Source organism: Mauremys mutica, chromosome 3 (assembly GCF_020497125.1).
Source record: "Mauremys mutica isolate MM-2020 ecotype Southern chromosome 3, ASM2049712v1, whole genome shotgun sequence".
Taxonomy (NCBI): Eukaryota; Metazoa; Chordata; order Testudines; family Geoemydidae; genus Mauremys; species Mauremys mutica.
Genome location: NC_059074.1, coordinates 116,788,760 through 116,815,121, shown reverse-complemented (window position 1 = coordinate 116,815,121; position 26,362 = coordinate 116,788,760). Strand labels below are relative to the sequence as shown.

Below are 26,362 nucleotides of genomic sequence, written 5' to 3'. Positions count from 1 at the left end.
ATATTACTGAAGCTGAAGCTGGCTAAGTTTCACTGTGTCAAGATAACATCCAGCGTGCACATCTCCCATTGACTTCAGTGGGAATTTTGCATACCAGACCTCTACAGGATCAGGGCCCAAGTCAGCAGAGACTATTGGTGTTAATGCTTCTAGCAATGAAGCTGCATACACTGCAGAATAGCAGGAGAGAGTGGCTGTGCATCAGCTGATACTGCTGATGGGGTGATGGATTAGTGGAATGAGAAGAATTTGTTTTGTTCTGAAAACTAGAGGATTAACTGCTGCCCCTGTTGACTCTGGTGGTGGGAGGAGAAGGAGATGATAGGGCATTTACCACAATACCCCTCACTGCACTGGTCTTTTGCTTCACCTACATCCATCCCTGCTGTCGGCATCTTTCTCTGCCAGTTGCTGTGATCTTCACCCTTCTTTTTGCAATGAAAGGAATATCTTTGTGGGGCTTTGCTGGTAGCAGAAAAGGAGCACTTGTATTTCCATGCTCGTCCCACTCTGTCCTTGGTTGCTTTTGCTTTTTAACTCTCTTTGGTGGTGGTTTTTGTTAGTCACATTCACAGACCCTCAATTTTTTACACCCTGTTGCTCTGAACTTCCTTCCAAACCAAAAAAGAATTAGAGATGGGTCTGAACTGAAAAGCTGGGTTCCAGCCTGAACTTCCCTTATGCCAAGGTGTATTTGGATTTGAGGTTTTGGTTCAGGCCTGTCTCTTAGGAAAAAAATAATAATAAAGCAAACCATGTGTTAATTTAATTTCCTTCCAAGGAAGCAAAAGCAGGCTGCTTAGTGAAGGTGAGGCTTTTAGATGCAATGCAGCAAATATTGATTGCAGTACTTTGCATCTCAAAGGCTCTGTTTTCCTATGTCTGACACAGTTCAGCAAGGTACCTATGCAGGAGCCTATCATTGACCATGTGCGTAGTTCCATTGTAGTTAATGGGGCTGCACACTTGATTATAAAATAAGGAGAGTACCTGAGTACCTTGCTGAACTAGAGCCTCTGCCTCACCAACTTCCAGTGCCAGTTAGTCGAATACATATTACTCGAGAAAACAAATGTATAATATCCAGACAGCTGAATCCCAACACAGACCCAAATCCAGCAATTGGATCTGCACGAACAGAGCCCCACTGATTGATCCCTGTGCCACATGAGGCACGAGGATCAATCAGTTTGTATCTGAGTGCAGGGCTGGGGCCTTTCCTTATAGTTGACAACAGGGATATACATTATATAAATCATAAAGCACTATAGAATCTGAGCAAATGGTGGGCAGAGGCGTGATCGAGTACCCTGAGCACATGCAGGACTGGGAATAGGGTGACCAGATGTCCTGATTTTATAGGGATAGTCCTGATTTTTGGGTCTTTTTCTTATATAGGCTCCTATTACCCCCCTTCCCCCCGTCCCGATTTTTCACATTTTCTGTCTGGTCGCCCTAACTGGGAACCACCAACTCATTGGGTCTGATCATCCAATCAGTTGCATGTGCAACTCCCACTGAAGTCAAGAATTCTCTGTGATCTAGAACAGGTCACTGAACCTCTCTTCCCCCAGTTTCTGGACTGCAAAATGGGGTTATGTACCTATCACACAGGAGTCTGGTGAAGCATTGTTAATGTCTGTGAAGTGCCTTCACAATTAAGAGTGTTATACAAGGGCTAATCATAGTTATTCTAACAAGCAATAATAGAATGGTAGAATAGGGTATAGTGCTGTAAGAAGTATCTTTTTGCACCAATTTCTGCTGTTCATCCCGCTGTATCTGTTTTCCTTACAATATAATAAACCTGAACTGTAAAACACAAGGGCAAGAGTTTTAAACATGGGTGCCTGAAATTAGGCACTTGAATCCCTATTTAGATACCCAAATAAATGGCCGGGTTTTCAAAGATGCTGGTACTACAAGAATTCAATGCCTGTGAAAAAATTGGGCCACTTATTTATTGCAGGCACTCCAGACTTGAACTTTTTTTTAACCCTCAAATTATGGGATACTCATGTAAGATCATTACTTTTGTTTAAAACTGTAATCAAAGAAACCAAAAGAAAAGCTGTTTTACATGTAAGTATTTTGTTTTAAAAAGTAAGTATAAAGATTGACAAACGGGGGCCATTGTTTAGATGAAGCAGATCATTCTCCCTGCCCTATGGCAGGCCAGCCCATTAATAAGGCGAGTTGAGCCGGTGAGTGAGAAACAGCTGAAGATTAAATATTCCCTTTCACCTGTGGCATTTGTGATATGCTGCCTTGCTTCTCCTCACATAATAATCTAAAGTGCTCAGTCACAACAGGGAGTGGAAGCAACCAGGAGCAAAACTTGTGAGAAATGCTGAGAAGAATTTGCTGAGTGAGATTTTTTTTTTTTATTATTCTGTTTTGAAAAATGTATTTAAAGTTACTTGGTTTTGCTGGGTGAGGGAGAGGCTGGGGAGGACTTGGCCGGGGCCAGCTTTTAGATTTTCTTCTTTTGAAATGAGAGAAATCCTTTTTAACAACAAAAGTCAGAGAAATGGAAAAGGGAGGGGGGGCGATCCATTTGAGAAAACCACCAAACTAATCAGTTTTATCCTTCTATTGGATCCTTCACATTATTCTTAGACTACGGGAAATCATTTCTCCTCCTCCCCAGCCTGAAGAATTCTAGTTACATGAGTTCATTATAGTGGCACCTGGTTGCAACTGTAATAGTTAACGTTGCATCAGTGAAGTGCTGCTGCCAATAGTTTGAAGAGGGGCTCCTGCAAAAATTTCTCCTGGTAGCATGAGAGAAATCCTGTGAACTGGGCATGGTTAAACATGCTCAGACTTGCAAAGAGGAAAAAAGACATTGGGAATCCATTTGTCTTCTCATTCTTAGCAAAAATGTTTTCTCACAACCACAGCCAAGGAAGGAGGCAAGACCACCTGGCAAACAAATTTTATGAAGCTGCATCTGTTGAAATGTTTATATTGTCCTCCTGAAAACTACACTCATTAGACTGAAGGTAGTGTGTGTTGTTCAGCTTGAACAGTTAGAAGTGGGTGTGGGCATAAAGACCATGTAGGGAGTCTGGGGTTTCTTTCCCCGTGAAATTTTAGAAAAAATACCTTGCATTTGGTTCAACAGCTGTGTGCATGAGGCAAGGTATTTGTCCTTCAGAAGTATTTTTATGAGCCCCAAGGATAAACCATCCCTGGCAGGGATAACTACACTGTATTCAGAAAGGAGTGAGCCCCATCAGAGGCAGGGAAAACACCCAAACTTCCCTTCTACTGGGTGGCAACATTTTAACAAGGTGACTCAATAAGCTGCCATAAACCTCTGCAGCACATCACTGGGTTGTAATTGTTTCCATTTTAATCCCTGATTTGATAATCTGCATCTTCTTTAATCCAACTACAAAGGAAGTACAAATGGATTTTGATTAACCTGACTGTACTGTAGTAAATTCCTGTGATAACGGGACTCCACTGTTCTCCTGCTTACTCTGTCCAAGACAAGATTTATAATTCTGGGGAAGAACACCCTCTTTATAGTGCCCAACTCATATACAGAAGGACTTGGATATGTGTGGCTCATTGAGATACTTCTATGATGCACATGGAGGTCAGGCTATGAGCCTTGTTAAGATGTTTTATCTTTCTGTTCACCAATATGACGAAAATAATCCATTTAAAAAAGAACAAGTGATCCAGCTCCCTCCAGGGAGAATGGCTGTGTCTGATGTACTAAGACCCTGGAGTTGCATCTAGAATCTTTAGTAAATCCTGATGTATGTATTTTTCTGAGTTACAGCTTAGCTCTCATTGGAAAAGAGAACATGAAGAAAGGTTTTCTGGCTTTTGATCAGTAATTTGAGTTGTTTGGAAGATAAAAGCTATCCAACAGAAGTCTTTCCAAGGATTTGCTGTGGGATCTCAGATTCCTTGCACTATCTCAGTTCAAGCTGTTTTATAAAGTATCACTGTAAAAAATGATGATTTAAATGAGTTCAGAGTGAAACAGAAGGTTGATTTAACCCTTTTGTGGGTCTCTTCCAACATCAGACGTTTGTTTCCTTCTCCTCACAATGATAAAAGAACAAATAAAAAAGATCTTTTAAAAACATAGACTGCCTCTTACTATGCATGCGTACAATGCCTAGCATAATAGGGTCCTGAATTTGGAGGGGCCCCAAGGGGCTACTCTAATACAAATTATTATTAAGAAATAAATGGGTGTTACTTACCAAAACCAAAATCACATTTCTCTTCCTAGATGACAGCTGTTGGAGCTGGCAGTGTACCCACTGTGCCAATGTACTGTGTCCACCTTGGCACACACAACTGAGCCTGCATTAGTTCAGGCTACCCTAGTTCTTACCCATATAAAATTTTGAGGTAAGTTACAAAGAATGTTCCTTCCCCAGCAATCAATGGAAATGCTCTTGTGCATGAGCCAAAGGTGCTTTTCAATTGATTGCTGTAACTTCTCTAGTGTATGAGCCCTTATTGTGCAGTCCATACCCCAGCTAGCTATCGTGCCCCAGCTGTGCTGGTGGATGTACCAGTTATGCCTTAAGTTTCTATTGATCTCTGTGGAAAGTTGGGAACATAGGAGGTGCTGCCCTGGACTAGCAAGGGTTAACTTACTTTTAGATGATCTGCCTTCCTGTCAGTTTGAGGGTGTCCCTGCCAGCAGGTATATGGGATCTTGGGGAGCAATTACCACACGGGTGGGGTGCAAAATAAACTTTATTAAGAAAATACAAAAACAGGGAAAATTCAATAGTGAGGGGTATGGGGTTGTTAAGGTAGACAATTGGGGAGGGGTTCCTTTTTGGTGAACAGTAAGGGAGTTTCAATAGTGGGGTACAACACAGTAGGATGCAATACAGTGGGTAATCAGTTAACACTGAGGTATAAATGTAACAGGTAGCTAGCGATTTCTATGTTAAAAGGTGTGTCACAGCAGCATATAACCAACTAACAGTTATGGATAAAATGTGTTAAATAACAAACAATTCCAGGTAAAAATGTGTCACAGTGGTGTAAATGTAGAATGTGAGGGGTACCAGAAAGGAAGAAAGTAACCAATGGGGTTTTATGCTAGAGATTTAAACTTAGTGAGACAGAGCAAACAGGTTGCAAGCTTAAGCAGCAGAGAGAGTGTAACAAGGTAGAAAGACACAGAGAAGCTGGGGGGGGGGTGTTTGCAGTGGGAAGACAGACAATTACAATTATAAAGAACACAGCAAAATCTTATTTATGAGCTAACTTAACCAAGACTACACAAATTAAAACACAATGCAACAATTCTCTAAGCCTAACTTACAAAAGTATAATGCTAAACTTAACTTAATGGGTGCACCTTATGCTAAGGATAGTTCCAGAGGGCTGAGTGGTGTGTGTGCAGGACACAGCTCCAAAGAAGGGGGGGGGGGGTGACTGCAGCAGTGGATACAGCTGAAAACAGTCCAAGGCAAAGCCCACAGGAGCAGAACTTAGCAGCAGCACAAACTTATTTTTAGTGGCAGAGTGCCACAGAGTTTAAGAGAGAGGTTTTAGGACACAGACCAAGGTTTAGCTTGAGTCTGTGTGCTGGGGAGACAGAGCCAGCAGCCAGGATAAGGGGGGTGGTGGTGGTAAGAGAGGCTTTAGGACACAGACCAAGGTTTAGCTTGAGTCTGTGTGCTGGGGAGACAGAGCCAGCAGCTAAAATAATAAAATAAAAGTATAGAAAGTTTCACAGAGGGATTCTTACCATCCCCCAAGGCAGCAACAGAGGCAGAAGCAGCACGAACATCAGAAGGCTTGGTACAGTCTTGATAATCAGGAGATCTCTCAGGCAGCAATTCGTTCTTCGTGGGGGGGGGGGTTCAAAAACAGGGGTACGCTCAAAAATAAAACGAGAGCGGAGAAAGGACCCCCAGAACCCCTGGCTGATCAGACCAGGCAGCAATGCAAGAACCTTTCTGAAGTCTGTTCAAAATGTCTGTTTTTAAAGGCAAACCCTGGCAGCTTCCCGCCAGTAACTCTGATTGGTTCCCCTTCTCACAGGGAGGAGAGCAAGCAGGGAAAAACTGCAGGTAGCCACAGAGGCATGTCAGGACTAGTCCTGAGCCCAGAGGTATGACTCATGCCCAGGATCTTAAAAACACAATAGTCTTGCAGCTCTGGATAGAGCCTACCCTACACCCAGCCCAGGTTTTAACAAGGTGATAACAGGACTAACCCTTTGAACAGGGCAGTGGTCCCACTTAGCATAAGTGGCCATTCCTTTGAGAAGGGCAATGGCTTTTGTTAAACAACTTAAGGGGCCCTCCCTTTGAGAAGGGCAGAGGCCCTGGTAACAACTTAACAGCCAGGGAAGGGCGGCCACAGAGGAGAACAAGAACAAAATGGAGTAAGGGGACAGCTTTAAGAAACAAAATGGAGCTGTAACAGACATGCCCCCCTGGCCGACCTGAACGGGCTGTGAGGGGGATATCCCATGCAAAGACCAAAAAAAAAGGTAAAAGAGAAAAGAAAAAAAAATAGGTGTTTTACAAGTCGTCGTCTTCGTAGTATGGAGGTGGTGGTTTGCTGCTGTCCAAGGGGATGGAGGAATACCTCACCTGCAAAGGCAGGGCTGACACAACCTTACGAATTAGCTGCTTGACCACTGCCATCCCCAACAAAAAGGCTACAAGAATAAAAGCAACAGTAATAAGCCACTGCTCAATGGACTGGGCCCAGGATCCCACTGCTTACGCTCCTTACGAATCTGCATGGCGAAGGAGGACAGTTGGTCAGCCACGGCTGAGATGTTGTTCCACCCAGGCTGAAGGTGCAGGCAACATTGTCCCTTAAAGCGAGGATCAGGGTCCTCTAAGGCAACACAAAAGTCCTTCTGTAGGTTGGTCTGGATCAGAAGATGGTTCCGCTCGGCGTAGCTGGCTAGGATAGTGAGGGCGTCACTGGTGGTGTGGCACGTGAACAGAGGCTGATGAACCCAGTCTGTGTCGTTGCAGGCTGAAGCTGGATGCTGTGGAGTCAGGTTCGTGAGGGGGAGGTACTCCCAGAGGAAGGGGGACCCTCCCTCTGAGGCCTCTGGTCTTGTACAGGCAACGCAATCGTGTGATGGGGGGACATCTGACAGGTTCCCGATGAGGACCTCCTGTAGGGCGTAGGCTCTCAACCAGGCAACCAGGGGGTTTTCTCGAGGCAGGGCGGCAATCATGGCGACTGATTCCCCCCACTGGGACACCGTCTGGTCTATAGCTCTACTGGTGAATGGTGGCCCTCCATTGGTCTGGATCTCTTCGGGTGCCCCCCAGGCAGCAATTACCTGGAGAAGGACTACAGAAACAGCTGGTGCAGTAGATCGCCTGAGGGGAGAACACATTAGATACTGTTTTGCCCCCGGGAGGGGGCCAATGAGGTCCATCTGCCAGGTTTTACCCGGGCTAAAGTGCTCAGGGCTATAAGCACCATGAGCATAGACAGGATTGTTAGTGACTCGTGCTTGTTGGCAGCTCAGACACCCTTGGACAGCTTGGGTGCACTGCTGCCTACACACACTCGATGTTCGTCTCCCTCGGTCAGTCAACAGCTGATGTAGGGCACGGGCAGGCAGGTGCCCCCACTCTTTATGGAGCCAGGTGATGAAGGGATCGCTGCAAGAGATAATGTTAACCTGGAATGTGTTACATTTATATTCTTGGAGTTGTGGATCCAGGCTGGAATGAAGAGGGTTACTGTCAGACCTGTGTGAAGGACAATGGGTAACAAACCATGGCAGCTTGGACTGTGCTGCCAGTTGAGTAACCTGTGCCCATATTTCTTCATGAGCGGTGGGCCGTCCTTCTCCCACCAGGATGGACACGCAGTATCTTGAGTCCACTCCCAGGACCACACATGTTTTCGGGCGGGCTGCCACAATGTGAGAGGCTGCCAACAGGACGCCTTCTGCTTCGGTCTTCTGAGCTGAGCTGGAAAAATCTAAGGGTTTAACTTTGAGGGTGTTACAGGTAGCACATAGCATTCCTGCTCGGGGAGAAGGCGATGTGCCCCCATCAGATACAATCCAAGGGGCATAGGCACTTAGTTGGCCAATAGCCCCCGGCTCAGTGGGAGCTGTGGTGGAGGAGGACTTAAGGGCCCAATGTCCAAATACCTCTTGGGCCTGGTAAACAAGTCGCTCCCAAGTAGCAGGGGCTCCCTGGAACTGGGGGGCCGGGGTGAAGGTGAGGTATGGGAGAAGCTCCACATGAGGCCTCTTTAGGGTGCCTGTGGCAGATTTACCCCATGGGAGAGCACACTGGACAGCAAGCATGGCGATGCCCACAGGCCCATCTGTGGGTATGGGTCTGTATTTCCAGGGTGTGGGGTTGAGCAATTCAGGCTTGTGGGGGGCACTGGCACCCGATAGGGTGACTGGTAGTGCATCGAGCACGGCTTTGGCCAGTTTAAAACGCCGTAGTTCCTGAACCCCAAGGAGGGGCGTGGGTCCCACTAGGGCCCGAAATGTTATTGGTGTGTGGTTTATGTGTGCATGAACCTTTACCTCTGAGCAGGGCTCTGTGCTATTGAGGCCTTGCACATAAATGGTGTGTCCTGTGGGAGTGTGAGGGATGTGAGGGGGTACAATGGACACCTGTGCCCCCGTGTCCAGCAAAAAGGGGATGACAAGACCCTTGTCAAAAACTAGCGGATAATAGGGACGGGGGTCCCCTGGCCGGGTGCTGGCCGCCGCCAAGCACCCGGCCGCTATTCGTTTTTTGGCTGGGAAGGTTTTGGGCGCTCTTCCCATCCCAGAGCTATGGCCAAGGCTCTTTGCTGCTCACTATTGAGCTTACGTACAACCTCCTTAGTGAGGCCCTTGTACAATAAGAACCCAAAGATTTTGCGTTCTGTAAATGAATGTTGTGAGTACTGAGACCTGGGTTGTGGACTGGCGTGTGGTGGGGGTGGACTGGCGTGTGGTGGGGGAGGACTGGCGTGCGGTGGGGGAGGACTGATGGGTAGAGCTTGGGCTGAGGGCCATCTTACTTTCTCGAGGGCTTCATAGAGTCGCCCAATGGGGCGCCTAGCATACCCCCTTAGCCACAGAACTGCCCCAGTGTCAGGGGTGGTACTGCTATCCATGGCTAAGTCAATGGCAGCTTCGGCTATGGGTATCTCAGTGGGGTCAATAACATGCCTGAAGGCATTGACCTGGTTAATCTGGGCCTGAGTAAGTCCGAGAGGGTGTAGGGCAGGGGACCATAGCATGATGGACCCCCCTGCGATGGCACATCTCAGGGAAGGGATGTCCTTGACGCTTCCTCTGGGGACTTGGACCCCTTGAAGGGAGTGCTGTAAATGGAGGAAAGCCAGGGCTGGGGCAGTCAGGGGCCATGCGGTGTTAGATATCACCGGGCTCCCTGAGAGACCCCGGGACCAGCTACTGGTCCTGGCTAGTACTATGCCCTCTTCTCTATTTACTAGCTCCTGTCCATGTTCCAGGGCCAAGCGGCCTAGCCACAGTAGTGGTGGCTCATTGGCTTCCCTAGCAGTGTCTGAGATGAACTCCTTCATCTCTGCTTTGGAGCGGGGTCGGAGTTCTGTCACCTGTGTGGTGTTGCCCTGGTCATCAATCTTTATACGACTGATGGATACTGGCAGGGCTTCACCAGAGGTGACAGTGGGTGCAGGTTCATGGGCTTGGGCCTCTAGAGGGGCTGAAGGTAGGGCTGGGTATAGTGGGGTTTTCTTGAGGGGAGATGAGGCCTCTGGGCGGATATATGGGGGTGGTTTTTCAGGGGATTTATTGGGACTGGGCAGGCTAGGGGTCAGTGGTGGTCCCTCCTGGCTAGGCTGGCTAGTGGCCTCCTTGGCCGAGGTCATTAGGGCCCCATGGAAAACAGTTAGTTTATCAAGGGCCTGAGCCAGGATCTCATAGGTAACTGTGGCTACCTTTTGGGGCTTATATATGTCATGCCACAGTTTCTTGGGCTTTCGAATTTCATCCAGCTTCTGCACCAGTTCTGTTAATATCTGGTGGGTGGGGGACCCCTGCAAAATTCGAGGTTCAGGGGTGAGCTTAGATGGGGCCCCCCCGCAGGCTTTCATGACCCTTCCCACCTCTCTCCAGAGGCGGGTGGGATCTGAATCTGCGGCTGGCTCTCCTGCCTTAGTGCAGACTGGCCGGAGGCTGGAATCAGCAGGGCTGGCCCTGAATGTGGGGTGGCAGGTTAGGAGGCACCCCACATCAGTGAGCCCCAGGTGGGTGGTATACACCCTGGAGCTCTGGCCATTGCCAATAGTACAGACCCATTCTAGGGTCTCAGACTGCTGTTTACTTTGCAGCAAGTGGTATTGTAGGTGGTTGGTCTGATCTTCCTCTGTCCCAGAGGTCTTGGCCTCTTTCCAGGGACAGGGAGGGCAGTAATTGTTACCCCAAGATCCTGTTCGTGACGCCATGTCCCTGCCAGCAGGTATATGGGATCTTGGGGAGCAATTACCACACGGGTGGGGTGCAAAATAAACTTTATTAAGAAAATACAAAAACAGGGAAAATTCAATAGTGAGGGGTATGGGGTTGTTAAGGTAGACAATTGGGGAGGGGTTCCTTTTTGGTGAACAGTAAGGGAGTTTCAATAGTGGGGTACAACACAGTAGGATGCAATACAGTGGGTAATCAGTTAACACTGAGGTATAAATGTAACAGGTAGCTAGCGATTTCTATGTTAAAAGGTGTGTCACAGCAGCATATAACCAACTAACAGTTATGGATAAAATGTGTTAAATAACAAACAATTCCAGGTAAAAATGTGTCACAGTGGTGTAAATGTAGAATGTGAGGGGTACCAGAAAGGAAGAAAGTAACCAATGGGGTTTTATGCTAGAGATTTAAACTTAGTGAGACAGAGCAAACAGGTTGCAAGCTTAAGCAGCAGAGAGAGTGTAACAAGGTAGAAAGACACAGAGAAGCTGGGGGGGGGTGTTTGCAGTGGGAAGACAGACAATTACAATTATAAAGAACACAGCAAAATCTTATTTATGAGCTAACTTAACCAAGACTACACAAATTAAAACACAATGCAACAATTCTCTAAGCCTAACTTACAAAAGTATAATGCTAAACTTAACTTAATGGGTGCACCTTATGCTAAGGATAGTTCCAGAGGGCTGAGTGGTGTGTGTGCAGGACACAGCTCCAAAGAAGGGGGGGGGGGTGACTGCAGCAGTGGATACAGCTGAAAACAGTCCAAGGCAAAGCCCACAGGAGCAGAACTTAGCAGCAGCACAAACTTATTTTTAGTGGCAGAGTGCCACAGAGTTTAAGAGAGAGGTTTTAGGACACAGACCAAGGTTTAGCTTGAGTCTGTGTGCTGGGGAGACAGAGCCAGCAGCCAGGATAAGGGGGGTGGTGGTGGTAAGAGAGGCTTTAGGACACAGACCAAGGTTTAGCTTGAGTCTGTGTGCTGGGGAGACAGAGCCAGCAGCTAAAATAATAAAATAAAAGTATAGAAAGTTTCACAGAGGGATTCTTACCATCCCCCAAGGCAGCAACAGAGGCAGAAGCAGCACGAACATCAGAAGGCTTGGTACAGTCTTGATAATCAGGAGATCTCTCAGGCAGCAATTCGTTCTTCGTGGGGGGGGGGGGGTTCAAAAACAGGGGTACGCTCAAAAATAAAACGAGAGCGGAGAAAGGACCCCCAGAACCCCTGGCTGATCAGACCAGGCAGCAATGCAAGAACCTTTCTGAAGTCTGTTCAAAATGTCTGTTTTTAAAGGCAAACCCTGGCAGCTTCCCGCCAGTAACTCTGATTGGTTCCCCTTCTCACAGGGAGGAGAGCAAGCAGGGAAAAACTGCAGGTAGCCACAGAGGCATGTCAGGACTAGTCCTGAGCCCAGAGGTATGACTCATGCCCAGGATCTTAAAAACACAATAGTCTTGCAGCTCTGGATAGAGCCTACCCTACACCCAGCCCAGGTTTTAACAAGGTGATAACAGGACTAACCCTTTGAACAGGGCAGTGGTCCCACTTAGCATAAGTGGCCATTCCTTTGAGAAGGGCAATGGCTTTTGTTAAACAACTTAAGGGGCCCTCCCTTTGAGAAGGGCAGAGGCCCTGGTAACAACTTAACAGCCAGGGAAGGGCGGCCACAGAGGAGAACAAGAACAAAATGGAGTAAGGGGACAGCTTTAAGAAACAAAATGGAGCTGTAACAGACAGAGGGCTTTGAGATTTTTTTGGCATAGCCTGTGAAATATCTGCTGCATGAACTCCAAAAACTTGCCTGAGGCTTATTTTAAAGCCCTGATATGGACACTTTAAAAACATGTTTAACGCTCTTGCTTCCCAGTAGGGCCATATCCAACACTGATGGCCTTTTGAAGAATTCGAACAGTGTACAATCAGTGCTGCTAGTATTCTGTGTTGCTCCCTTTCACTTCTTTCCCTCTCTGACAGTTCTGCACACGCTTCATCACAAATAATAATAATAATACAGCTGGGGGCGGGGGGGCAGAAATTAAAAAGTCCTTTGCTCCAAGTCAGTGAAGAACTTTTGAAAACCCCACCCTAAATGTAACAAAGGCCAAACAGACTTGTACAAAGAGCACTCTATTTAAAGAAATCTGAAGCTTTGAGGGATCTATCAACTACCACATCATATTGGCCTTAATATTTTTGGAGACAGATTGTGATTTTCTTTTTTAGCAAGGATTTGGAATGCGTAGAAATGTAAGACCTGGGCCTCTGATGATAATGCATTGCGTCCGTCTATTTTAGTTGCTGTTGATAGCAGCTTCACTGGAACAAGAAGCCCCCAAGTCTGAATGGGGCATGTCTTGAAACAAAAAAACAAACTGTGCTCCCCTGCCAATGTGAACCCCTTCTAAGGAACTACTGCCAATGTAATTGGTGCTCTTGGCTATTGGTTTTGTATATGAACCCTTCCAGGTAGCTGTGATCTATATAGATCCTGACCCCACACACAGTTTTCTGACCCCCCATATTTGCCATCATGAGTTCCTGTGCTCTGTCCAGTTTGTGCACATTGCCCTTGTGTTACAGCGTTCAGAGTGAGGGTTTTGTGCATGGGGAAGATTCTTTATACTGATAACTTGAAAAGAAAGTTGGCTCTAGAAAGGCATTGTGCACATGCTCTAAGTTAAGCATGTGCTCTCAGGGGCTTTGCTACACTGGGGCCATAGAGGGCATGCAAATAGATTCCCCTCCTCCCCACCACCACTCCATTTTTAGGTGTGCGTTAAGCCCTCTTTAAATGGAGGCCTTGCTTAAAAAAAAAACCCACAAAGAAATGCAATGTCCTGATGTAGCATGTCCTTCACTGGAACTTGTGTTCTTCTGCTCTAAGAGTAAGGAAAATAATCCACCTTGGGTTTTGTTGTTGTTGTTGTTGTTAGAACAGGGATCTCTAATACAGCTGAACTGACAGAAGCTAAAGTGAAACAACACCACAAAGTAGAACACCCAGATACTACAGGGAAAGGGGCTAAAGTAATACACTTATCAGACGGGTAGCCGTGTTAGTCTGGATCTGTAAAAGCAGCAAAGAATCCTGTGGCACCTTATAGACTAACAGACATATTGGAGCATGAGCTTTTGTGGGTGAATACCCACTTCATCAGATGCATCCAACGAAGTGGGTATTCACCCACGAAAACTCATGCTCCAATACGTCTGTTAGTCTATAAGGTGCCATAGGACTCTTTGCTGGTAATACACTTAATTTATCAAAATATGTACAGTCATTGTTTTTGGGTAGGCAAAAGAATATTAAACATAATAGTTGTCTGTACCCAAAACATTATAATGAACTTTAAAAAAACAAACCAAACCGTGTGCAGCTGAGTTACCTTTTGCCATCACTAGTATTATTTAAGACTACTGGCCTTAGGTTGTTCTCCACCTTTTGAACCAACAACATGTTTAAATATTGACCTTCTTTAAAGAAAGTCTTGTTCAAACTCTGTTCTGAATCTAAGGATGGTGGCTAGCTCTAGTCAGCAATGCTACTGCAAGCATCTGGCTCAAATTCAGGTATGCAGGAACTTAAGGCTTCATTTATCCAAAAGCTTGAATTGTCTTCCCATACATCTGAGTAGTCTTAGCTGGCAATCAGTCAGAAAAACAGAATTCTTTACCAGCAGAATGCAAGAGGTGAAGATGTGGGTTACAGGCATGGAGGATGTAAGATGTCATGGAAGGCCAAGGAAGAGCGGAAATTATGCTTTTGCCAAGATAAAGGAATACAAACAGCTGCATCAGTTCAACAGCCCTGAAAATAATGGCATAGCTTTGAACCTCTGCAGTCCTAAAAATTCTGAAGTCACACGCCTGGAAGTTTTCCTTGTTTCACTGGTAGCCTGAGCTTTTGGGGAGTCATTTGTTCTACTAACTCTTTTGTATGCCAGCAGCACTATCAACCAACACCCAGATCCTCAAAGATATTTAGCTGCCTAACTCCCATTTATTTCAGAAGGAGCTAGGTACCTAAATACCATTTGTGGATCTGGGCTCAAATCCTTAAATTCCATATCAAACTCTTATTGACTTTGATGGGCTAATGTCTGGGAAACAGTTCAGTAAAAACCTCAGGATGTAGACTTAGATATTGATTCTTAAGATCTGTCAGAAGCAAAGCTACTCTGTTGTATAAAGATTCTGGAATTGAAAGGCAGTATGCTCTAATATGTGGTTCTTAACCTGTGGATTATGATCCACAAAGGTGCTATAAACATGTGTCAAGAGGCATAGGGGTGGAAACTACAGGTGTGGGGGGTGCTGCAGCTCTGGGGGATAGGGTAAGGGGGTTAGCTTTCAGCACCCCCACTACTGAAAATGTTCCAGTGCCACTGTCAAGAGGTTGCTACCACCCTGCTCCTCTTATATTGCTAAATGGGAGATGGCAGTAGTCATGCAGTAGTCATGGTGTGGAGGAAGGTTGCGGTATGAAAAAGGCTGAAAACTACTGGTCTAATGGATTTATGGGACTGAGAGACCGGCATTAGACTTCTAATCCTGGCTCAGCCACTGCCTTGCTGTGTGGCCTTGGACAAAACAATTTACAGATTTGGGAAGGGAGAAGGGGGAACTGACACAGAAGTGTTTTCAGGATTAACTGGTGTTTATACAGTGCTTTGAAGAGACTTTGGAAATGTTTTGTGCTTTGAAAATGATGCAAGTATTATTAATGCCAATCCAGTCTCTCTGCTCCAGCATAAAATATTCCTCGGCTGAATCTGCTGCTTTACAAAACAATTTACATATGCATAAAGGAGACACTATACCCAATACAAGTTCTAACCAGTTACAGAAGTCTTGTTATCAACATCTCTGCACCTTGGGAATGCAATGCTGAGAAAAGGAATGGAATCTTAACTTTATAAAAGAGAAAGTAGGAGATATCTGGTCTGACCAGATCTTTGTCAATATGACACTTATTAACAGCCCAGTTAAGATTATATTTATTTCGTTGGTGACTTCATTTTTGTATGTGACGGAAGACACTTTGTCTATTTTAATATATACCTTTTTCTGGCACTAATTTGTATCTCCCAGACTATCTTCTGTAGATGTCCCTGACCTCCCTGGAACTGGTGTTTCAATACCACACGAAGCAGTATTGGTGGAGCTGCTGAAAGGCACTGCTAATAGATTGTGGGAGAGGGAGATTATTGGGGGTTGAGAGGAGGTTCATTTTACACTAACATATAGCAGCTAACTGTTTAATAATGTCATGAAATTTAAAATTTGTCACTGCTTGTCCCTGTTTCTTGGCATGACCCTGGTAATGACTGTGTACAGTACATCCTGGTTATAGTCAGCCATCTTTCTGCTAATGAACATGTTCATAAATTTCCATTGATCTGGCCATCTTAGGATAATAGCCTGTAAAGAGCAGCATTTGGCCGATGAAGGACAAGAGAGGACCGTGCGAGAGTGAGTGAAGTACTGTCAGTCATTTATATTATACAAAATTGGTACAAAAGAAGGAAGGCGGGAAAGATACAGAAATAGGAATGCACAATTACAGACTCTGTACCCACACAGAAAAATCAGTCTATAATAAAGAACAACCTTTAAGAACACTTAAAGAATCACGCAAGGTGTTTGTGACCAGTTGTGTATCCTGGAGATTATTACTACAGGGTTGATCCACTGCAGGTCTAGAAGTGGTCCATGTACAAAAGCTGTTAAATGGTTCTGTGCTTACCCCATTTCCCTTATTGGCACATGGACACAGGTACATCGGGGGCTCGGAATCACTGGTAGCTATCGTGGGCCAACCCCCTCCAACTCTGTGAGTGGGGCTTAGCAGCTAAATGATGTTTGACGTTTTAGATTACTTTGTGTGGCTGTCTTCCCTCTGTTAAGCTGTCTAGAGTGGCTAACCACTGTGATTGCTACAGTTGCAGCGCTGTACGTGTAGACAAGCCCTAGCAACTATAGCTCTTACTGAAGATGCTACCTGTGCTGACAGGAGAGCTTCTCCCATCAGCGTAGTTATTCCACCTCCCCGAGAGGAAGTAGCTATCTTGACAGAGAAGCCCTCCCATCAACACAGTATGGTCTCCACCAGCAGTTTTGTTGGTATAATTGCATCATGCAGGGATAGGGATTTTCCACATCCCTGAGCAATGTAGTTATACTGACACAAGTTTGTAGTGTAGACCAAGGTCCAACCTCAGGGCAGACTGTCAAAAAGCAGGGCACAAACCCCAAACTGGTTGTATGCTCTATACTTAGATTTTACCAACCAAGTAAAAAGTGAACTCCTCAAGCTCTATAACTGCCTTAAAGTGGAGTCACAGACAGTCCCCGTGGGTATCCCAGTCTATCTTGCCACCCAGGCAAGCTTGCCTTTGTGATCGATGGTCCCTTACACCAAAAATCACAGAAATATTTGGGTTACTCCCAGTCCCACAGGACTAGTCACTTACCTTGGTCAAGAGCATCCTCAGTTCTCTCACCAAGACAACGCTTGTAGCCAATCCTATAATAAAACTAACTAAATATTTATTAACTAGCAAAAAGAAATCAGAGAGTTATTTACAAGGTTAATGCAGGTAAACATACACACACAAATGAGTTACAGTCTTAGAATCCAAAAGGTAATAGAAGCTGCTGCAATATGCAAGCTTTCTATGTCCTTTAGAGCTAACCAAAGCCATGCAGCTCGGGGATCCCTTGCTTATACTTAGAAATATTGCCCTTTCCAAATTCCAAGCAGCATTGTGATAAAGTTCTTTCAGGTCAGTGATTTTTATTCCCTTCTTCCCAGAGCTCAAGCTCATGGGATGAGTTCATGTGCAGGTGGTCGCTTCTTGGAGACAGGGGAGAGAGGAATGCAATTAACAAAGTCTTTGTTCTTTCATGTTTCACAATGGCTCATTTGGTTTTAACGGGCCTTGTTGGTGGGCAGGACCAGCTTTTTACATTTACCAACACTGCTTTTCTGTTTGGTGAGTTACACAGTTATAGAGATTTACAATGTAAACACTCAATATAACTTTATACCATGGGATACAGATGTTATAAGTGAGATCAATATATGCAGCATCCTACAAGGATTTCATTAAGTCTAAACACTATACACATTCTTATAAACTTAACATCTATTTTAACAATATTAACGCATAGATGAGCCAGACTGGTTTCCAGCTATGCATTTGTCAGTGCTCAGTGAGGCCTAGGAGCCTTGGCATCAGCTGGCACCTAGTCTGCCAGCATTACACCCTCATTTGGACATTTCTAAGAATGCTTCTTACAGGGCTGCTCTGCATATCAGGGCTGGATTAATCTTTTGTGGGCCATGGCACCCAGACCATGGCCCCACCCCCTGTTCTGCCCACACTCCACACCTCTACCTGCAATCCACCCTGAGGCCCCGCCTCTGCTCAGCCTCTTCCCTCGGAGGTCCTGCCAACCACTTGCACTGCGGCAGGGCTTCCCAGAGGATTCAGGGGGCCTGGGGCAAAGCAATTTTGGGGGGGGCCCTTCCATAAAAAAAGAGTTGCAATACTATATTCTCGTGGGGGCCCCTGCGGGGCCCAGGGCCTGGCACAAATTGCCCCACTTGCCCCCCCCCCGGGTGGCCCTGCACTGGGGGACGGGGTGGAGGGGAGCGAGCGGTGGCAGGGCCTTTGGGGGAAAGAGACCAAGTGAGGGCAGGGCCTTGGGACAGAGTGTGGGGGGAGTGCAGATGGAGGGGAGGTGGGACCATGGTCTGGGCAATGGGACCCCTTCTGAGTGTGGGCACAGTGCCACAGCTCCATTGTAAACTTGGTACTGCTGGATATCCAAACACCCTACTAGTATGACTGTGGGTGACTAAAGCCCTTGGTAACTTTCCGGAACCTTCAGTTGATTTTGACTCCTGAAATGCAGTTCTGCCTTTAATCAGCAGGTGGAGTGAGCTGGCAATGCCAAAGAATGCAGGAACCTGCAGAAGGGAACCATGTAGCTCCTGCACTTTTGATAGCAGTTTCCTACTCTTGTGCTTTTCAGAATATCAACATCTTCCAATTTGAGTGCCTAAAGTTAGGCACCTAACTAAGTAGCCTGATTTTTCAGAGGTGCTGAGCACCACACACATCCCATTGACATCAGGGAGAGTTGTGTGGTGTTCAGCATCTCTGAAAATCAGGCCACGTTTACACAGGGGCCTAACTTCAGGTGCCTAAGTTTGAAGACATTGGCCTACCTGCCCAGAAAATAGTATCACTTAGTAACTGGCACTTGGCTGGTTTGAACTGAAATCCCTGGTGCTGAAGCCCCTTTGGAATGCAGCTGTTGTTACTGCAGCATTAGTGCATAAGCCATTCACAGGGACTAGACAGTTCTCTCTCAAATGTATCTCTTTATCCAGTTTGTCTGAGGTACTTCTGTTGTGTCTGTCTCCTTCGTATCTAGGTCCCAAGATGCTGAAATTTGTCCTGGGAATTGCCAGAAACAGCTTAGATGACTGCTTGTGACCTCTGTGTTGGAGGTATGAACTCTTTCTCAGCAGCCTCATAGTTCTTAAATACCCATGAAACTAACTGGGCTTAGCTTTTGGTATCTGGATTTTGTCCAGCTTGTACTTGTATTTATAAGCTTCATTCAGTCCTCGTGTCTGTGAGTGTTGTAGGATCCCAACTCATAGTTTCTGAAGTTATAAGAACATAAGAATGGTCCTACTGGGTCAGACCAAAGGTCCATCTAGCCCATTATCCTGTCTTCTGACAGTGGCCAGTGCCAGGTGCTCCAGAGGGAATGAACAGAACAGGTAATTATCAAGTGATCTATCCCCTGTCGCTCATTCCCAGCTTCTAGCAAACAGAGGCTAGGGACACCATTCCTGCCCATCCTGGCTAATAGCCAGTGATGGACCTATCCTCCATGAATTTATCTAGTTCTTTTTTAAACCCTGTTATAGTCTTGGCCTTCACAACATCCTCTGGCAATGAGTTCCAGAGGTTGACTGTGTGTTGTGTGAAGAAATACTTCCTTTTATTTGTTTTAAACCTGCTGCCTATTAATTTCATTTGGTGATCCACTAGTTCTTGTGTTATGAGAAGTAGTAAACAACACTTCCTTATCTACTTTCTCTACACCAGGCACGATTTTATAGACCTCTATCATATCTTCTCTTAGCCAAGCTGAAAAGTCCCAGTCTTATTAATCTCTCCTCATACGGAAGCCGTTCCATATTCCTCAACATTTTTGTTGCCCTTTTCTGAACCTTTTCCAATTCCAATATATCTTTTTTTGAGATGGGGCAACCACATCTGCACACAGTATTCAAGATGTGGGCGTACCATGGATTTATATAGAGGCAACGTGATATTTTCTGTCCTTTTATCTATCCCTTTCTTAATTATTCCCAGCATTCTGTTCACTTTTTTGACTTCTGCTGCACATTGAGTAGACGTTTTCAGAGAACTATCCACAATGACTCCAAGATCGCTTTCTTGAGTGTAACAGCTAATTTAGACCTCATCATTTTATATGTATAGTTGGGATTATGTTTTCCAACGTGCATTACTTTGCATTTATCAACATTGAATTTCATCTGCCATTTTGTTGCCCAGTCACCCAGTTTTGAGAGATCCTTTTGTAGCTCTTGGCAGTCTGCCTGGGTCTTAAATGTCTTTAGTAATTTTGTAGCATCTGCAAATTTTGCAACCTCACTGTTTACCCCTTTTTCCAGATCATTTATGAATATGTTGAATAGGACTAGTCCCAGAACAGATCCCTGGGCGACACCACTATTTACCCCTCTCCATTCTGAAAACTGACCATTTATACCTACCCTTTGTTTCCTTTTAACCAGTTACCAATCCATGAGAGTCATCTTTTGGTGTCTCACTGTTGTCCCCATCGCACCAGGTAAATAATCATGTTACTTGAGGTCTGTTCCAGGATGAGAGATTATAACTGAGCAGAACACTTCCTGCAAGTATTCACTGCTGGATTTCTCCAAGTTTCTTTGAGCTGTAGTTGGAGGGTCTTTTTGCTTGTGCGGCTGTTCAAGATGCTCTGATGAAAACAAAAAGTTCTCTGTGATAAGCCCAGCCAGTGAGCATACATCTAGTGGTAGTCCCTCTTAGGCACCCATGCAGTCTTTACATGCTGTCATATCTATTCCAGCTCTACTTAAGGATTAACCACTAAAAGGAAAATGTAAATACACCCAGCCTATTTAAACACATGCCAGGTTTGTTCTAGGTGTGTCATTTAAAGACTGGAAGTAATTTGCGGGGTAGTGAGGGTGAGTCTGTAGATGAACTAGAGTTGCGATGAAATCTGGAAACTAGAGCTGCAGGTGAGCATTCATTCTCCCTTTCACACTATGATTGGTTCTGCTTCAGCCCTTGCTGACCTGTGATGCATCACAGGACCCGGAACCAGTTACATTAGGCTCCCCAGCAAACTGTAAGGATTCGAGTCAGCAGGCCCAGGTGTGCAACCACAACTGGTGCTGGACTTGGATAATCTTCTGCAACAGATGCAGCACTGGTAGTTTACTCAGGCATCAGCCCTAACCACTAACACACTTGCACATTAGATGTAATGGGTGCCACTGCATTAGCAATATGCTATATAACTAGTCTGTGCCGTTACATAACTAGGGATATCAATTGCTCTAATTTCTGTGTTTGTTGATTCCGCAAGAATTTAAACCAAGCTGGCCTTGCTTGGCCTTGGATTAGCATGCAAGCACTTTGCAGAGGTATTTGCCTCCTTGCTAGACTGACAAGACATTTGTAGTGTAAATAGGTTTATAGGTGAAGGAGGCCTCCTCATCTTAGAAACAATGGCAAAGCCTTTTTGTCTGAGCAGGCAAAGCTTTTAGGAGGCATTTTAGGGCCTAATCCTGTGAGGTGCTGAGGACCTTCAACTCCCATTGACTTCAAGAACAGTGGAAGTGCCCAGCACCTGTTTGGTTAGGACAATTAATAAAGAAGAAAAATTTCCTTTATTAGTATCAGAAAACAAATGCTGCAACAAATGCTTGCCTAACTTATATTCCACTAACGAGCTGATATTATCTGAATAGCACAGAATACAGTTGCTGACTGTGCCATGAGGCTTCAAACAAACTGCTACTTTCCTCTGACTGTCCTCTTTCCCCTGAGCCAAAACTGAACACTGCAACAGGGGAGCTTATTTATTTATTTATTTTAATATGTGGACTATATCTTAATAGACTGTTTCATAGATCCCTCCTTTCATATTTGTGATAATGTGTACCTTCCATCCTCCCATACCCAATCATGTAACCTCCTTATGGCAGCTACAGCAATTGCTTACCTGGTAATGTAACATTAGAAAAGTATTTGATATTAAACTGTCTTTTCACATGACTTATCAGATGGAAATTAGGAGAGTCAGCACCATGTTACCAGCTTTCAGACCATCACCAAGTGCTCCATGGACCATCAGTGGTCTACGGACTTCAGCTTGAGAACCATGGTTAGAATAGGGTCAGTGTACAAAGAGATTATTTGGATTCTTGCTGTCTCTCACCAGAAACAGTATCAGGTACAACTGCTCTAATGGTACTTTCAGCCTAATACACCATGAAGCTGGCTTAGTCCATTGCAGCAGAGAGTCCATCCAGAGGATGTCTGGAATTCTGCAATGTGGTCACCATCTCTCCTCCTCGGGGGCTTCAACAACTAGCCAGTGACACCACAGAAATAAGTGATGGTGACTGGGAAAGCCCAGGGTGAGAACAACCCTACATCAAACTTCACTGATGGGTCTTTTACAGAATCCCAGTTGGTACCGCAAGAGCACCTTTAATCTCCCTCACCTGCCATTTCTCTTGTAACTTTCCACCCTGAGGTGCATTGAGCTAGGCTCACAAAGGAAGGTGCAATCTGAACCTCCCTGTGCCAGTTAGAATGAACCTTGCCCAATGGAAGTAGTTCATAACCCAATGTTTGGACTTGACTCTGACCGCTGGAGAATTGCCGAGGTAAATGTCCTAGTGCTGACTTGCTCCCTTTTCATTCAGTGCTATCACTGAGTGTTTACACCCAGCCTGCAATTGGCTTCTGCCTTATTTATGCCTAATTTATAGCTTGTTAACCTTGAGTTTGTTGATATCTAGCAGCTAGGTTTGCATTTCATTTATAGTTTGTTTGCACCTAGGCTACAGAATGTTAACAGGCAATTTATCTCTAATTTACTATTTTATAATTAGATGAATTGTTTATATCTACTTTATTTTCAGTTTATAAAATCTGACAGGGAGACATTTTATGATGTAGCACAGGTCCTGATAGAACAGAACAGGAGCTTCATTTAAATTCAGGAGTGCATGTATTTCTGTGTTTTGTTTGGCTGAACTACTGAATAACCTGCAGTGTTTGTGGACTGGAGAAGCAAACCATATATTTTAAGAAGTGGAGAAAGTGAATAATTCCACATTAAGGGTCAAATTGTCCAGTCAAGAAAAGCCCACTGTGGGAGTGTGGACTAAGTTGTTTGTATTATGAGGCTCCAGATGGAATCAGGTTCTTATTGTTCAGGTCTCTGTAGAAATGCAAAGCAACAGTTCCTGTCCCAATGAACTTATGTACTAAGTTAAGACCAAACACAATTAGCAAAGTCACAAATATTTGCAGAAGAAGGGGGCTGGAGGGTGAGGGTAAACAGTGATTGGAAAAACATGGTTATGTTTGCTAGTTATGTGACAATTAGGAAGTCTAAGTGAATATATATACAGATGCTCCCTGACTTACTCAAGAGTTCCGTTCCAGAATGCCTTGTGTAACTTGAATTTTGCATAAGTCGGAAACGTATCTCCGACCTTTACACACAAAAACTCCACAACTCCTATTTCTAGCTTACGGAACTTTTTCCATAAGCTTGGATTTGCGTATGTTGGGTTTATGTAACTCGGGGAGCATCTGTATAAGAAATATGCTTGGGCAGATAAAGAGTTTAACTTCACCTAAGTATAGGGAAATTGGCGCCCTGGAATCATCAGGTTATTCAGCCAAAACAGGCTCCATTTGCACTAAGCCAAAGTTTTATAGGTTAAGCGGACTTGCGAAGTCACATGATGTTATCTGGAGTCTCATGATATTTGTTTATTCTTAAAGAAACAGTTCCTGTAGTCAGGTGGTTATGTGAAACACTTTTCTTTTGAAATGAGAGCTGAGAAAGTTTCTAAGCCCTGGTCTACACTACGAGTTTAGGTCGAATTTAGCAACATTAGATTGATTTAACCCTACACCCGGCCACATGATGAAGCCATTTCTGTTGACTTAAAGGGCTCTTAAAATAGATTTCTGTACTCCTCCCCGATGAGGGGATTAGCACTGAAATCGACCCTGCTGGGTCGAATTTGGGGTAGTGTGGATGCAATTCGACGGTATTGGCCTCCGGGAGCTATCCCAGAGTGCTCCATTGTGACTGCTCTGGACAGCACTCTCTCAGATGCACTGGCCAGGTAGACAGGAAAAGCCCCGCAAACTTTTGAATTTCATTTCCTGTTTGGCCAGCGTGGTGAGCTCATCAGCACAGGTGACCATGCAGAGCTCATCAGCACAGTTGACCATGTAGTCCTAGAATCGCAAATGAGCTCCAGCATGGAGCATGTATGTGCAGATGAATCTGTGCTATCTGAACTCTGAACTCTGTTCCAAAAGACAAAATGCCGGAATATTTGAAAAAATCTCCAAGGGCATGAAGGACAGAGGTTATAACCTGCAGCAGTGCTGCGTGAAGCCTACCAAAGAACCAGAGAGGCAAATGGCTGCTCCGGGTCAGAGCCCCAGCCATGCCGCTTCTATGATGAGCTGCATGCCATTCTAGGTGGTGCCCGTACAACTACCCCACCCCTGTGCTTCCCTTCTCCCCCACTCCTCCCGGGCTACCTTGTCTGTTATCTTCCCATTTGTGTGACGAATTAATAAAGAATGCATGAATTTGAAACAACAATGACTTTATTGCCTCTGCAAGTGGAGATCAAAGAGGGGAGGGGAGGGCGGTTGGCTTACAGGGAAGTAGTGTGAACCAAGGGGGGGCAGGTTTTCATCAAGGAGAAACAAACAGAACTTTCACACGGTAGCCTGGCCAGTCATGAAACTAGTTCTCAAAGCTTTTCTTATGCACAGCATGCCCTGCTGTGCTCTTCTAACCGCCCTGGTGTCTGGCTGTGCGTAATCAGTGGCCAGGTGATTTGTCTCAACCTCCCACCCCACCATAAATGTCTCCCCCTTACTCTCACAGATATTGTGGAGCACACAGCATGCAGTAATAACAATGGGAATATTGGTTTCGCTGAGGTCTAACCGAGTCATTAAACTGCGCCAGCGAGCTTTTACACATCCAAAGGCACATTCTACCACCATTATGCACTTGCTCTGCCTATAGTTGAACTGCTCCTTACTACTGTCCAGGCTTCATGAGCCTTGGGAGCAAGGGGTAGGCGGGGTAGGTGCGATTGCGCGGTGCTGCCAACTGGGAGAGCAGCCTGAGGCAGAAGCCTCCAGCTGGCATGATATTCCAGGCAGAACTGAATCTCCATTAGACAAAACTTAAAGAAGAGAATGACCTGGAGTCATTCCCATTTTTGTCCAGGCGCTCCTGACCAACCTCACTGAGGCCAGCCAGGAGCACCCATGTCTGCCCAGGTGCCCCCAACCAACAGAGGGAGGGAGGGGGGCCTGATGATATGTACCCAGAACCACCTGCGACAATGTTTTTGCCGCATCAAGCATTGGGAGGTCAACCCAGAATTCCAGTGGGCGGCGGAGATTGCGGGAACCAACTGTGGGATAGCTACCACAGTGCAATGCTCCAAAAGTCAACGCTAGCCTTGGTACTGTGGACGCACACCACCAACTTAATGTGCTTAGTGGGGACACACACTGTATCAAATCAATTTCTAAAAAATTGACTTCTATTAAATTGACCTAATTTCATAGTATAGACATACCCTAACCTTCATGGTAATGGAGAAAAGCTTGAAAATGTGAAACCTAGTAGCTCAGAAGCAAGAACACAAAATGTGATTGTTTAAACACTTCTGGGATTTTTGAAGCCAATTTTTTTATTTTTGGAGGGGTCTGTCTCCTGATATTGAGGGGTTGGGTTTGGCAATAATGCTTAAAATTGCTTTAAAAAAATCAGCCTGTGGCCAGGGTTACCTGGTGAAGTTGAGCGGGAAAAATAGATAGAATCTTGAGGAGAGAGAGTGTCCCTAGGAGCACTTAAAAAAAAGCGCTCAAACTAATTTTAAAAAGTTTTAGATTAGAAGGCCCCCAAATCTGCTGTGGCCTCTTCATGCCACCCCAGCAGTATAAAGGGGCCATAGAGAGAGAGAGCAGAACTGGCTCCCTCAGGAATTCTACTGTTTAAGGAAGCTTCCCTGCTTGGCATAGAACTGGTGGAACAGCTCTTGGCCACCCTACCTTGCAGCCTTTACTATAGGGCCATGCCAGAGGGCATGAGGGGTGTGGCTGGAGTGCACTGTGCTCCAGCTACTCTCACCTGTCCATGCTTTGTAAGGGGACTATGGGCAGGCCAAGTGAAAATCTGGGGAGCCTTGATTATACGTCTACATGGGACTGAGCAGGTCTCTGGGCACTTGCAGAATTCAGGAGGCGCAAAGGTGGCTTTCCCCTCTTTCATTCTGTGCCCAACACATAAATGGGGAAACAGAGAAATATGCCTAGGGGTATAATCTTGAGCGGTACTAAGCTCCATACATTTATTTTACCTCAATAGGAATGGCAAATGCTCAGCACCTCTTGGGCCGTAGCTCAGAAGAAATAGATTTTCAGGATACGTTTAAGGAGGAAGCTGTAGTCTGGTGGCCCAACCATCCCCTGCCAGTAACAGTGACTCTTCCCCTGAAGCTACCTAGGAAAACACCT

The 26,362-nt window shown here is 45.4% G+C and overlaps 1 protein-coding gene across 1 annotated transcript in view; it reads left to right on the top strand.

Moving 5' to 3' along the window:
* The first annotated feature begins 2,293 nt into the window (after positions 1-2,293).
* Positions 2,294-26,362, top strand: part of CNKSR3 (CNKSR family member 3) — a 201,249-nt gene continuing 177,180 nt past the window's right edge. The window contains exon 1 of the mRNA XM_045009409.1: positions 2,294-2,368. The gene's annotated coding sequence lies outside the window, so the exon portion shown is untranslated. The remainder of the gene's footprint in view (positions 2,369-26,362) is intronic.